Below are 12,625 nucleotides of genomic sequence, written 5' to 3'. Positions count from 1 at the left end.
GAATAATAATCAAAGCAAGTATTAAGCACTACGAACTCCCACCATTCCAGAAAGACTACCTCCAAGCAACAAACGTAGCAATAGAAGACTGTCATGGCTCAATCACCACCTCAGCAGTATACTGCCCTCCCAGACACTCCATCGCCAAAGAAGACTTTGATAACTTCCTGGACACCCTGGGCAATAGATTCATAGTTGGAGGAGACTATAACGCCAAGCACATCCAATGGGGCTGCAGACTGGTTACAGCAAGAGGCAAAAACCTCTTAAACAGCATAATAAACAACAACCTCAAATACTTCACCACATACGAACCCACATACTGGCCCAGTGACACCAACAAAATACCCGACCTTCTCGACTTCTTCATAACTAAAAATATCCCATCAAGACACGTCCAGATCAACTCCTCGGCTGATCTCTCCTCTGATCATTCTCCCGTGATAGCAACAGTCAGTTCAACAATCATCGAGAGTACACCTAATGGCTCCATTCACAACCAACACACCAACTGGCAGCTCTTCAGAGAAGTCTTTACACACTCAACCTCAGCCTTCACCCCACTAAAAACAAAGGAAGATATCGAAGCAGCCACGGAATACTTAAACACGAGCATAATAAACGCAATCCGCCTCTCCACACCGACAAAGCCAACTAACAGCAAACAAGAATATCCACAATACATACTAAAAAAAATAGCAGAAAAACGTAGACTAAGAAGAGTATGGCAGACCCACAGAACACCGGAGGACAAACGCAAACTTAACAACGCAACTAGAAAACTATCCAGAACCTTAACAAACTATAAAAACGACTGTTTCCATAAATACCTCGCCAGCTTATCCCCCACAGCCGACGCCAACTACTCACTATGGAAGGCCTCCAGGAAACTCACACGCCCCCCACAAATAATCCCACCTATCCGCCGTCCGCAAGGTGGATGGGCGCGGAGCCCTATAGAAAAAGCCGACCTGTTTGCAAAACACTTGTCAAAAGTATTCAAACCCCATTCCCCCCAAGCCGCCGCGGACGTTACTGAATACCTACACACCCCCTTCCAAATGTCCCCTCCTATCGAACCCTTCTCCTCTGCTGAGACTATAGAAACAATCAGTCGCCTAAACCCCAAGAAAGCAGCAGGACACGACCTAATAGGCAATAGAGCAATCAAGGAACTTCCCACAAAAGGGATAGCACTCATCACATCGATTTTTAATGCTATCCTTCGCCTGGAACACTATCCTAAGGCTTGGAAAATCTCATTGATTACCCTCATCCCTAAACCCGGTAAACCGATACACGAAACCTGCTCCTATCGCCCAATCAGTCTTTTACCTACCCTGTCCAAACTATTCGAGAAGATGCTCACGAACCGACTCCTTCCAATCCTAGAGAACTTGAAAACACTCCTAGATCACCAATTCGGCTTCCGAAAACATCATTCTACAGTAGAGCAAATCCACCGCTTAACTCATACGATCAGCCAAACACTCGAAAAGAAAAAATATTGCTCAGCGGTTTTCCTAGACATCCAACAGGCATTCGATAAAGTATGGCATGAAGGGCTACTTTACAAACTTAAAAAGATCCTACCCCACCCCTACTACTCCATCCTAAAATCTTACCTAACCAATAGACAATTCATGGTTAAATACCTAGACGCCACTTCCGCAACATTCCCAATAGAAGCCGGCATACCCCAAGGTAGTGTCCTCGGACCCCTACTGTACTCCATCTACACTGCCGACCTACCTATATCAAACGATATAACAATAGCGACATTTGCAGACGACACAGCGCTATTAGCTTCCCACGCAGACCCGGTAATAGCCTCATCCACTCTCCAGCGAAGTCTCGACTCCATGGAAAAGTGGTTTCACAAATGGGGCTTCAAAGTCAACGAAAAGAAATCCTCACATGTAACCTTCACGCTCCGAAAACAAACCTGCCCCCAGGTCACCATCAACAATGCAACAGTTCCTAGCAGGGACACAGTCCGATACCTGGGCATGACCCTGGACAGGAGACTAACGTGGAAGACACACATCTCAGATAAAAGGAAGCAACTAAAGGACAAACTAAAAAAACTCTATTGGCTCACGGGCCGACGCTCCAAACTAAATTTACAGAATAAAATTACCCTCTACAAGACCGTAATAAAACCTGTCTGGACCTACGGAATCCAACTATGGGGAACAGCAAGTAACTCCAACATCGAAATACTCCAACGCTTTCAATCGAAAACGCTAAGATCCCTAATTGACGCACCTTGGTATGTAACCAATGAAACAATACACCGCGACCTCAAGATACCCACCGTCAAAGAGGAAATAGCAAAATATAGCAACAGATACAGCAAAAGAATCAACAAACACCGAAACCCCCTAATCACTGGACTACTCGATACGATGGACCAGATTCGCAGGCTGAAGAGGCACTACCCGCTAGACCTAAACGTTAGATTCATTTAATTATCCAAATTAAGCATATGCACTTACTTATAATACTTATAGATTATAAATTATATCTATCTATAATAAGTATTAACTTATTGTAAATAAACAGCCATGTCACTGCGCCACGCCAGAAAAATTACTGAAAATTCTCAACGCGAGAATTGATTGTAATTTCAACAAATAAATAAAAAAAAAAAAATTTACAATAATCTCATGTAAGAAAAAATAAAAGGGATAAAAGTAGTACAGAAGATAGAAAAATCTATAAAACTGGTGGCTGGGAAATAGAAAATATATAAATTTATGTTATTAGAGTTTAGTACTTCTGTCGATCAATGTGTTACGACCGTTCGCGGAGAGACGCAGTCGCAGTAGCGAGAGGCGTAAATTCTCGCTACGATTCGGTGAATCGACGCCGCGAAGTAGTCGTTCCCCTGTTTCGGTTAAGATAAGAGGTGGTTAAATGAATATGACACTGTATAGTAAGTTATATTTCACCGTTTATTCCAACAACTTATAACGAAGGCAGTTACGCTGGTGCGTATGTACGAGATTTTTTTTTTTTTATTTATTTGTTGAAATTACAATTAATTCTCGCGTTGAGAATATGTACGAGATGAATGAGTGGCTGATCTGTGGGTGTGCCCTACCCGGTGGAAGGATATTGACCGTTCGAAGGATGTGAAATCAGAACTGTCTTGGGAGACGATGCTGTCTCGGAGGAAAGCTAAGGATGGGTGTGTCTAGCGCACGGGACCATCGGATTTGTTGGTGACGATTTTAGTTAGGAGAGTGAGGGAGTAGGCTTCGTCGTTAATTGGTTAGACGAAGGGTCTTAACCGCCCTCGAGAGAAAGTGGTTAGTGGGAGGAAAGTTGCAGCGTACGTGAGAAAAACTAACTTTCCCTTGTCCAGTCGGGGTAGACAATAGTCTTTAGAAATTCTTCGGAAACAGACGTTTGTTTGGTTTGAAGGACCTTTTCTAGGAAATCTATGAGATTTATGGAAGGTACTTGAAACTATGGAGGATACGCTGCGAGTATACGGTGACATCTGGTTGCCATATTGCTCGCGGTGCGACGTAACAAAATGGAATAGAAAGATTATATCACAGACGAAATTATACTTTACACTTTATTATACTCTATACTTTATTATACTTTATACTTTATTATTACATTACATCAATTGACATCTTTGGAATTACAACGATTCGATACACATTTTAACGTTTTAAACGTTTTAACGTTTAACATTCTAACATTCAGTTAGAACTTTGTATTGATTAGAGATATTGTAACGACCAGAAATATCGATACATATATCAATACTTTTACCTCGAAATTCGTAGATTCGTACTCTTCATTGTCCATACAAATTGTGTCATATATGTCCAAACCAAATTTAATTTACGTGCATTAACGTTTTCAAATCCATTTTTTATTTTCAAAGAACATCATATTTGTACTCGGTATTGCCAGTAAGTATCATGAAGAGACGAAACGAGTATCTCGAGTTAAGTATTGTTTAAAATAGTATATAGACATCTAGATATAACATTCAATGATTTTTCCCTCACTTATTGTAAATTATTGATATTGTAAAATTATAATTGTAAAATTATATAATAAATGATATTGTAAAATTATATAGTAAATGATATTGTAAAATTAAATAGTAAATTCACACGATGTTCAAATAATTCGAAATAACGATAGACCAAAAGCTGTTTAAACGAGACACAAGAATTAATCGTGCATTTTATTAAAAAGTTAAGTACGAATAAAAGAAAGAAAAATTTCGAACTTTTTTCGAAAGAACATACATTTATTATACAACATACATACATTTATTATATATTGTGTTCTTTCAAACACAATAATACCTTCCATAAAGGAGCACAGCCCAGATGAGACTTTTTATAGTTAAACTTTTAACGTACTCATAGAAACGAAATTTTTTTTTTTAAATAGAACTGTTACATTTTACGACACGTATAACATCGAACATTTACCAACATAGCGATGCCAGCGTACATATATATATACTGGTGTACTGGTCATCTTTTTTCCACACGTTTTTAGCTTTTCAGCTGTTTGTGAATGGGCGCCTAATCAGCCAATCAGAAATGGCCGGTATTCTATGAATCCTTTTCTTCAATGCTCGAAGAGCTGGATATTTATCCAAAGCTGGTGCCCCAAACATATACTCGTAATTTTCAAGGGCCGCTGCAAATACGAAGTCCGCCCATGTCGTCTGAAAAAAGGTTTGTATACATTTATTTTGTACCTCCTCTATTAAACAATTTTTTTAATTTACCTCGAAAAATGTGAAAAATCGAACTCTTAACTACAGATCACTAGCTTTTTAGGAAGAATTTGGATTTTTATTTTATTGTCAGAATTTAATGGATAATTTTAGAAACTTCAACCTTTGGAGGTATTTGTTAATTAAAAATGACAAAACTGGTATTATGTAAAAAAGAGTAATCAATCAATGTCGAATGGAAATTAGACAGTTCTATAAAAATAATCCTTCTCACGATTCCACAACTTCATAGCTTAATTAAATACAATTCTTCGGCGATATAATTACAAATACATTTACAGGAATTGTGTAATATGATAAATATCTCGTTAAAGAAATTGAAATCGTAAACTCTAGATTCTAGTATTCTTTCACTTTCATGTTTCCTATGAGCCCTTCAATCGCTAAATATTTTGCAATGAAACACGTATTATTAAACATCATAGTCATACTAAATTAATTTAATGTGACTATTTATTATTATTATATAATAACACAGTGATGAAAGAAATAAACTGGTCAAGTAATCTAAGGAACGATAATACGTATCTATGTCAGTGACAGTGAGAAAAATTCAGATATCTGTACTTAAGTGATTACACTTATAAGTATCATTATATATTATATAAATATGATATTTCGAATGGTATCATTTATCACTCATTAAACAAGAGTGTCATATCCAGAGAAATGATCTTACATATCTTAATCTTTGCTTTGATTACGATAGTAATAATTTCTATCAAACTTGATGAGGAAGATACATGAATAATTATCTAAAAGCTGAAAATCTTGGCAAATTCATTTGTACATAAACTAACAGGAGTGAATTTTAAAGATACACTCTGCTCTCAACAATTAAAGCTGTCTTGTCGCAACAAAGTTTCAATAATTTTTTATGGACAACATGGCCCAGTTTGCACAAAGACTAAAAATTTTAACATTAAATTTGGATAAAAAATCTTACGGTAGAAGGAATGATATATCCTTTATTTTTGCCAATAATCTGGTCGAATTTAGTCAAGTAAAATGGTATTGTTTCGTTCAAAAGTTGATTCTTCCTCGCTTCCTTCTTTTCAGGATTCTCCTCCATGCGATAGTAGCAGATATCTGAAACGTATATGAAACCAACCGTTACGTTCATTTGTGTTTTTCCCCCCAAACGAAGAGAAAATAAGGTGTGAAAGAAGGAGTAGCCTCTCATAGTTCCTACAATTTCTTCATTCTCTTTGCTTTCTTCAATATTGCCTCAACAAGTTCCTGTGGTTCACGATACTTGAAATATATACAATGTTACCAGCGTGGAAATTGTCTTGGAAACTTGGAAAATCTTTCAAGAGGAACAACATTGCTAACTGAGATTCGAGAAAGGAAATGTAAGTAAATCCTTGCTTCTACGTAGAGCTTTTTTATTTACTTCTGACGAGTAAAGTACTGTTATTAAAATTTGATTAAAAGTACCAAGAATGTCGAGATATAAACAACCATTTGTGGAAAGGTCAGGAGAAGCAGAATTATCGAATAAACGTTATATAACTCTTAGTGATTAAGTAAGAGAAGAGAAACGAGAAAAAAGTCTTTTATCTAGGTCTTAATAAAGTATACTATATTTATCTCCATATCAAGAATAACAACAAGATATAAACAGTCTTCTAGAAATTGAGTAAATATTACATAATTACATCTTGAGCAATATTTTGCGTCTTAGCTTTTGCTTAATCATTATGATAATCTTAAATATCTGTAAATTCTTCACAGACTCTTTGCATCTTCTATACAGGTATCTCATGATCATGTGATAACACACAGGAAGAAAAAATAGAGGAAAAAACAGCGTAAAAAAAAGTTGCGTAGGAGTATCGTCGCACTACATCATTCAACAATTGATGCACGTCATGGCGATCGTCACGGTTTAAAGCAGGCCATCAAAAACACGTTTGTTATCGTACGGAAAAATCTGCGACGTTCCAGCTGTTCAGGTGCATCGAATTGTGAATCATCGGCGGTACGAAGCAAGGCGAGGGGCGTAAATAGAGAAAGAAGAGAAGAGAAGGATTCGCATAAATGATAAAATATAATCGTTCGTTCCTCGTCGATGGCGGATGGATGGCTTTAATCGTGGACGATATCGATACGATTATATTTTATACATTTGAAACAAATATAAAAGACGAGCAAAAACCAGAGATACGATCGTTATGATATTATTCAATCGGTAGCCTATTTACCTCGTTTTTTGTTCACCTTCTCTGTCTAGTAATAATTTTTCGATTCGACTGGCGTGACGTTACGTTGGCGGTGTAGAAACACGATTTTAAACACCTGCGGATAGTTGCATGAGTTTCGAGCGATTCCATTCCCTTCGATTTATATTTATGCGATCAACGCGCGGATCGTTAACGCATTATGCAGACAGCAGATGTTACGTAATCACACATATCGTAATTGGAAATTAGTAACGTTATCGCGTACCAGGATCTTCCTGTCTTTGATCATCGAGTAACACTTCGTTGTCCTCGCTTCTTCCGCGGATAACCAGCGTTTATCATATAGAGACAGGGATTTGCAAAGAATAAAAGTTGTAGAACGTTGAAAGGCGTTGAGAGAAACGTGATGTTATCCCGTTATTCGTTAACGCAACGCAGTTAAAAAAAATCCCGTAGGAAGATTACGATAATAGATAACCTGAGTCGAGTGTTTGTCGGGGGATCTAAAAGATTCTTTCGAGTTGAGCGTCTGAGATTGCAGAGAAGAAAATTTGGAAGCCATCGAATTCGTGATGTCGATAGAAATCTTCAGTTGGAATCGTTGTATCATAACGTAGTCTGCTTATTGTCGATAAGACTTTACTAAACTAAAAGTGACTACTAAAAGTTTCTATCCTCTAAATTCTATCTACGATTCTATAATCTAAAAACTGACTTTTGCAAACAAACTGTAACATTCGCTTAACGGAAAGACATACGTATCTTGTTTGTACTCGTCTTTTCACAATGAATTCTTGAACGTCTGTCTCTGTGGTGAGACAAATGCAAAGTCATCTCATCAGTTACTCACCTTGCTTCAAATCTCCAAGAGTATCGACGAGCTCGTCGCATATCATCGCATCCCATTCGTCCTTTCCCATTAGATCGTACTTCCTCGCCAAGTATCGCGCCACAGCGTTACTTTGCGCTACCGGTTTCCCGTCTATCTCCAGCACAGGCAGCTTTTTATAAGGCATTGCTAAGAACAAACATGGCTCATATGAACACTGTGTAGAGGGAAACGATCGATAGGAAATCACAACACAGCTTCCGAGGCCGTTGCGTTCTTGTGAATAGATGAATCGAAATCATTTCGGTTTTAATCAACATGACCTAGTAAAGAAATACAGAAATGTCTTCTTTCTCCTTTTTTTCTTTTCTTACGATTACGATGGACAGGGTGTCGCGTGTTTTTGACTGTTGGGAAGAACCTAAAGTTTTTAAAATCAAGGATAAAAGATAATACCAGACACGGAAAAAATATTAGAAAATGTACACGGTTCTTGTAATGAAAATTGAAATGCAAGGAATATAAATCGAATGTCTCTTGCGAACGTAATTTTGTGTTTTACACCGACAGGATTGATTTACAGACTTACGTTGATTTTTTGTTTCTCTATCTGCAAGCGACATATAAGATTATATCGAAGACTATTTACGATAGAAATGTCGCAACGGAAGATCGAATTTTATGTCTGCTTTGTTCTTTCTACTTTTTAGCTATGTTCTTGTTCATTTTCGAACTGATTTCAATTTTTTATCCTTTTTTTCCGACAAGTCCTAAAAAGTTTTTAAATTAACGAGAAACGTAGAAGTATTTTTGTATTCCTATTTTAAGTCACCTATTTACGGTTTTCTCAAAATATTCGAAATGCTTCGATTCATTGAAAACAATAAAGATTGCAACACAAAAATTCGAGAATCGTAAGTGAATTAAGTTGGTATTCGATGAACACGATATTACGGAAGCAAAACTTAATGAAAAGTTCGACTTTATTCCGTATGAAATTTTACTTTAAGTAAGTTTAGCCTGCACGTGAAACGAAAGTTTTATATACAGAAAAGTTTGAGTAAGTGGCAGATATCTGAGAGTTGAACGATGAAAGTAAAAATCGATTCTTCACGCTTACAATCCTTGTATTCAGGCCAGAGTTCTTCGGGGATCCTCTCGTCGGTATACTCGATGCCAGTATATGCAAATATGTACCGTATATGTTCGGCACGACCACGGGCATTGAAGTAGATTAGTTTGTAGGTATGTTCGTCGCTCATTTTCCTTGCTCTGTCAACTTATCGAGAAAAATGTTACAATTAACTCGTGTAATTAACAGACTGTGTGCGTGTTTGTGTGTAGAGAGAACAATTTATTTATAGATGGAATAATTCGTATAATACGCAAAATAAATCATTTAGAAGGCTGGAATATATGTTTTTGAAACAATTAATTATGTCGAAAAATATTTCAAACGAGATATAATTATGAAAAAAATAATAATTAAATGTATGTAAATGTATGTAATAATAGTTAAATGTATGTAAATGTAATAATTAAATGTAATTAGTTGTGAAAAAAATAATAATAAAAAATAAATAAATGTAAAAAAAGAATTAAATGTAATTAGTTTCTTTTTACGCACGCGATATTATTGGCGATATATGAAGGTCAACTTTATTTTTTTAAATAGATATATTTATACATATATTTATAGATATAAATACATATATTATATAGATATAATAATATATATAATATATATAATAATATATATGTCGAGCCTGAATCTCCGAGTCCGAGCTCGAGGCGCCCTCCCGGGGAGGGCTCGCGGGAGGTAGCGGTACTGCGTTGAAGTTCTCCATCGTCCGGTCGCGCGTGGGGTACCTTTATTGTCGATAGTTACACTAGTGACGAGGGCCTCAGGCTTGATAACGAATCCGTGACCAACGGGAGGACAGGTTCCCTTGCTCTAACTCACACGTGCACCACTCCCTGCTCGTAAGGCACTCGACTTCCTTCACCGATCAGCTCTCTAGCAAGACTGCTCGTCATCCCAACGACGCCACCGAAACAAGACTCCGGTCGAGTGTCTCAGTACACACGATCCTCCGATCGACGTACGATTGCAATGTTTTTCTTCTCGCCGCGATGGACAGCGAGACGCGATGTGTCCCGGCATGTGGCAGTGAAAGCACAACGCTTTTGGTGGTGCAACCGGTCGGCTTTCCTCCGGGCGTCGGGGGTCCTTCTTCGGTTCCCACTTCGCCCTCTTGCGGCATTCGAATGTCGGATGTCCGTAAATACCGCAGTGGCCACACCTGGTCCAGGGGGCGGGTGACCTGCCTCGTTTGTTTCCGGAGCTCGCTAATGACCTCCACGGCGGGGGCGTTGGCCACTCCGTGTATAGGAAGGGCTTCATTTCTCTTTGGAATTGTTTCACCGACGTGATGTCACTCGTGAGTGCTAGTCGTTTAAAACGTTCATCGCGCGAGCCCAGCAGATGGAGGGCGGTGGCGGCGAGTACCTCTTCCCTGGTTGAATTTCGCCACTTCGACCCCAGAAGGGTGATGATACGATTTCCGTACGCTCCTGGTGTTTCGCCGTCCCGCGGTAGTTCCTCGGCTACCTTGATTAGCGACGCGGCTGCTACTTCTTGGCCACCGAAGTGCGCGGCGAATTGTTCCTTAAAATCTGGCCAGGTGAGCTCGTCGCCGTTCATTATCTGCGTAAGCCAATACGCTGCCGGACCCTCTAGGGCACGGTTTAGGGCAGAATACAGTGCGCTGTTTTTCAGGGGGTGGTCCCTCATTAGCAGGCCGACGGCTGTGCACCAGGCGGCTGGATCTGCGTCCGCGGCTTCGGGGTTGAAGCGCGGTAGCGATACCCAGGTTGCCTGGTGTCCTTTCTTCTTCTTCTTCTTCTTCTTCCTCTTCTTCTTCCCTAGCGACCGCTTTAGTGCGCGCACGATACTCTTACGATCCCGTGCCGACAACGTGTGTTCGGATGCCACTTCTGATGTCGAGTCTGAATCCGAATCCGAGCTCGAGTCACATTCCGAGTCCGAGCTCGAGGCGCCCTCCCGGGCAGGGCTCGTGGGAGATTGCGATTCCGTGTTGGAGTTCTCCATCGTCCGGTCGCGGGTGGGGCACCTTTATTGTCGATAGTGACACTAGTGACGAGGGCCTCAGGCTTGATAACGAATCCGCGGCCAACGAGAGGACTATCATATAAAAAGCAACAGGATACACGAAATAATATAATTCTGACTAGGACAACATAAACGCAAGAAGTGTTGATATTGAAAAAAATATTTCATTTTGTATATAAATATTTTCATATTTAAAAAAGTTTCCGGAAGCAGGAAGATTTACAAACAAATAATATCATAAACCGAATGTTTCATGATCCTTTTCTAATTAGAGTGTGTGACAGCATGTGAGAACGTTTCTTAAAAATATGACTTATTGCAATTACTTAATCGCAATTATAAACGATTAAGACCTTCTCACAACGAGGCTATCTATCCAAAGTATAAAACTCGTTATACTTGATGAGAAAACAAATCTCTACTTAGGTTTCATTTCGTTTCATCGCGTTCATAAAAAGTGAATTTGTATGAACACATCGTGCAATTTAGTAATTAGGACCGTTGATCTCGCTGCAACATAGATGGATAGAAAAAAGCCATTTAAAATGATACAACGTCGGGAAGACAATTATGAAAATTATAAATGGAACACAAGATAAAATTGTTTAAGATTAATTCTTCTTTTTTTTTTTTTAATCGCGAGTGTTTGCAAACGAAGTTTCAATCTGTTTACAATGATAGCAATGAGAGGAGGATGTCTATAAAAGTTATATATGCGATATTGAATAACATTTCTGCGAGTGGGTTTGTTTTTCGTTACAAATGTTTTTTAAACGAATCTGCAATCTGTTGGAAACTACGGAACAGTAACGGGACGACTGATAGGGAAATAAAAAAGATCGCGTTTTATTTGAACAGACAAATCTTTGAAATCTATTCGAAAGTCTATTTGAAATGGTACGAGCTCGAAAAGAACGGTGAATACTATAGAAGAAGGATTAATTAAAATTCTTATTAATCTGTACGCTTTGTATATTAAATACCTTTATCGATGCCAAGATAACAAATTATTATACAAAACAGTGAAGTATTCACGTCTGACATTAATATTGAGTATTACCATTACTGTAATTTAATTTTTAACCGATCCTGAAAATTCCTTAGAACGTAAAAAGTATAAAATGTTACTGTGCATTTCAAGATTAAATGCACTGTAATTTAGAAACAGTTATGAAGCGGAAACAAATAATTTATTCAGAATAAGAATTCTACGTAATCATGTTAAAAAAAACGTACTTATAACGCGTTTAAACTCCAAATATGTAAAGACAATAAGGGAAAAAATTTAAACGAAGAATCGTATTTTTTGTAAATTCACACAAGATTTTATCCAAAAAAAAAAAATTGGCCTGTACCAATATTTTTATTTGTCGTTACAAGTTACGAGGGTATTAAAAAATTGGCCACGAATGGACCAGAGATAAGAATTTATCAGACTTGCTCTCGTAAATTTCAAGACGTTGCATCGGATATTCTTGAAAATCTTTGGACAATGGCCTCGATATTTCGCAGCTTCTATCCTCGAAGCGGAAGAACTCGGCGTTAAAAGCGACAGAACTGGAGAAACCCGGTGACTGCGAGCCTTTCACGCTCTCGACAGATTTCTCATCCCTCGTAATCCTCCCGGTATCACCCAATTTCCACCCTCGTATTGCGATTTGTTGCTTCCAACGAGGCGACACCTTGTCTTGTGA

The 12,625-nt window shown here is 38.3% G+C and overlaps 1 long non-coding RNA gene across 5 annotated transcripts; it reads left to right on the top strand.

Moving 5' to 3' along the window:
* The first annotated feature begins 4,090 nt into the window (after positions 1-4,090).
* Positions 4,091-9,406, top strand: LOC126875997 (uncharacterized). 5 transcript variants are annotated; one of them, XR_007693845.1, is made up of 4 exons: positions 4,091-4,721; positions 5,843-6,138; positions 6,351-6,425; positions 6,543-9,406. It is a non-coding gene; the product is annotated as an uncharacterized LOC126875997 (long non-coding RNA). The 5 variants fall into 5 exon arrangements; XR_007693844.1 differs by having other exon boundaries at positions 6,261-6,425; XR_007693841.1 differs by having other exon boundaries at positions 6,221-6,425.
* The last annotated feature ends 3,219 nt before the right edge of the window (positions 9,407-12,625 follow it).

This window comes from Bombus huntii, unplaced genomic scaffold (assembly GCF_024542735.1).
Source record: "Bombus huntii isolate Logan2020A unplaced genomic scaffold, iyBomHunt1.1 ctg00000061.1, whole genome shotgun sequence".
Classification (NCBI taxonomy): Eukaryota; Metazoa; Arthropoda; class Insecta; order Hymenoptera; family Apidae; genus Bombus; species Bombus huntii.
The sequence above is the reverse complement of the archived record's forward strand: the minus strand, read 5'-3'. Positions and strand labels throughout refer to the sequence as shown.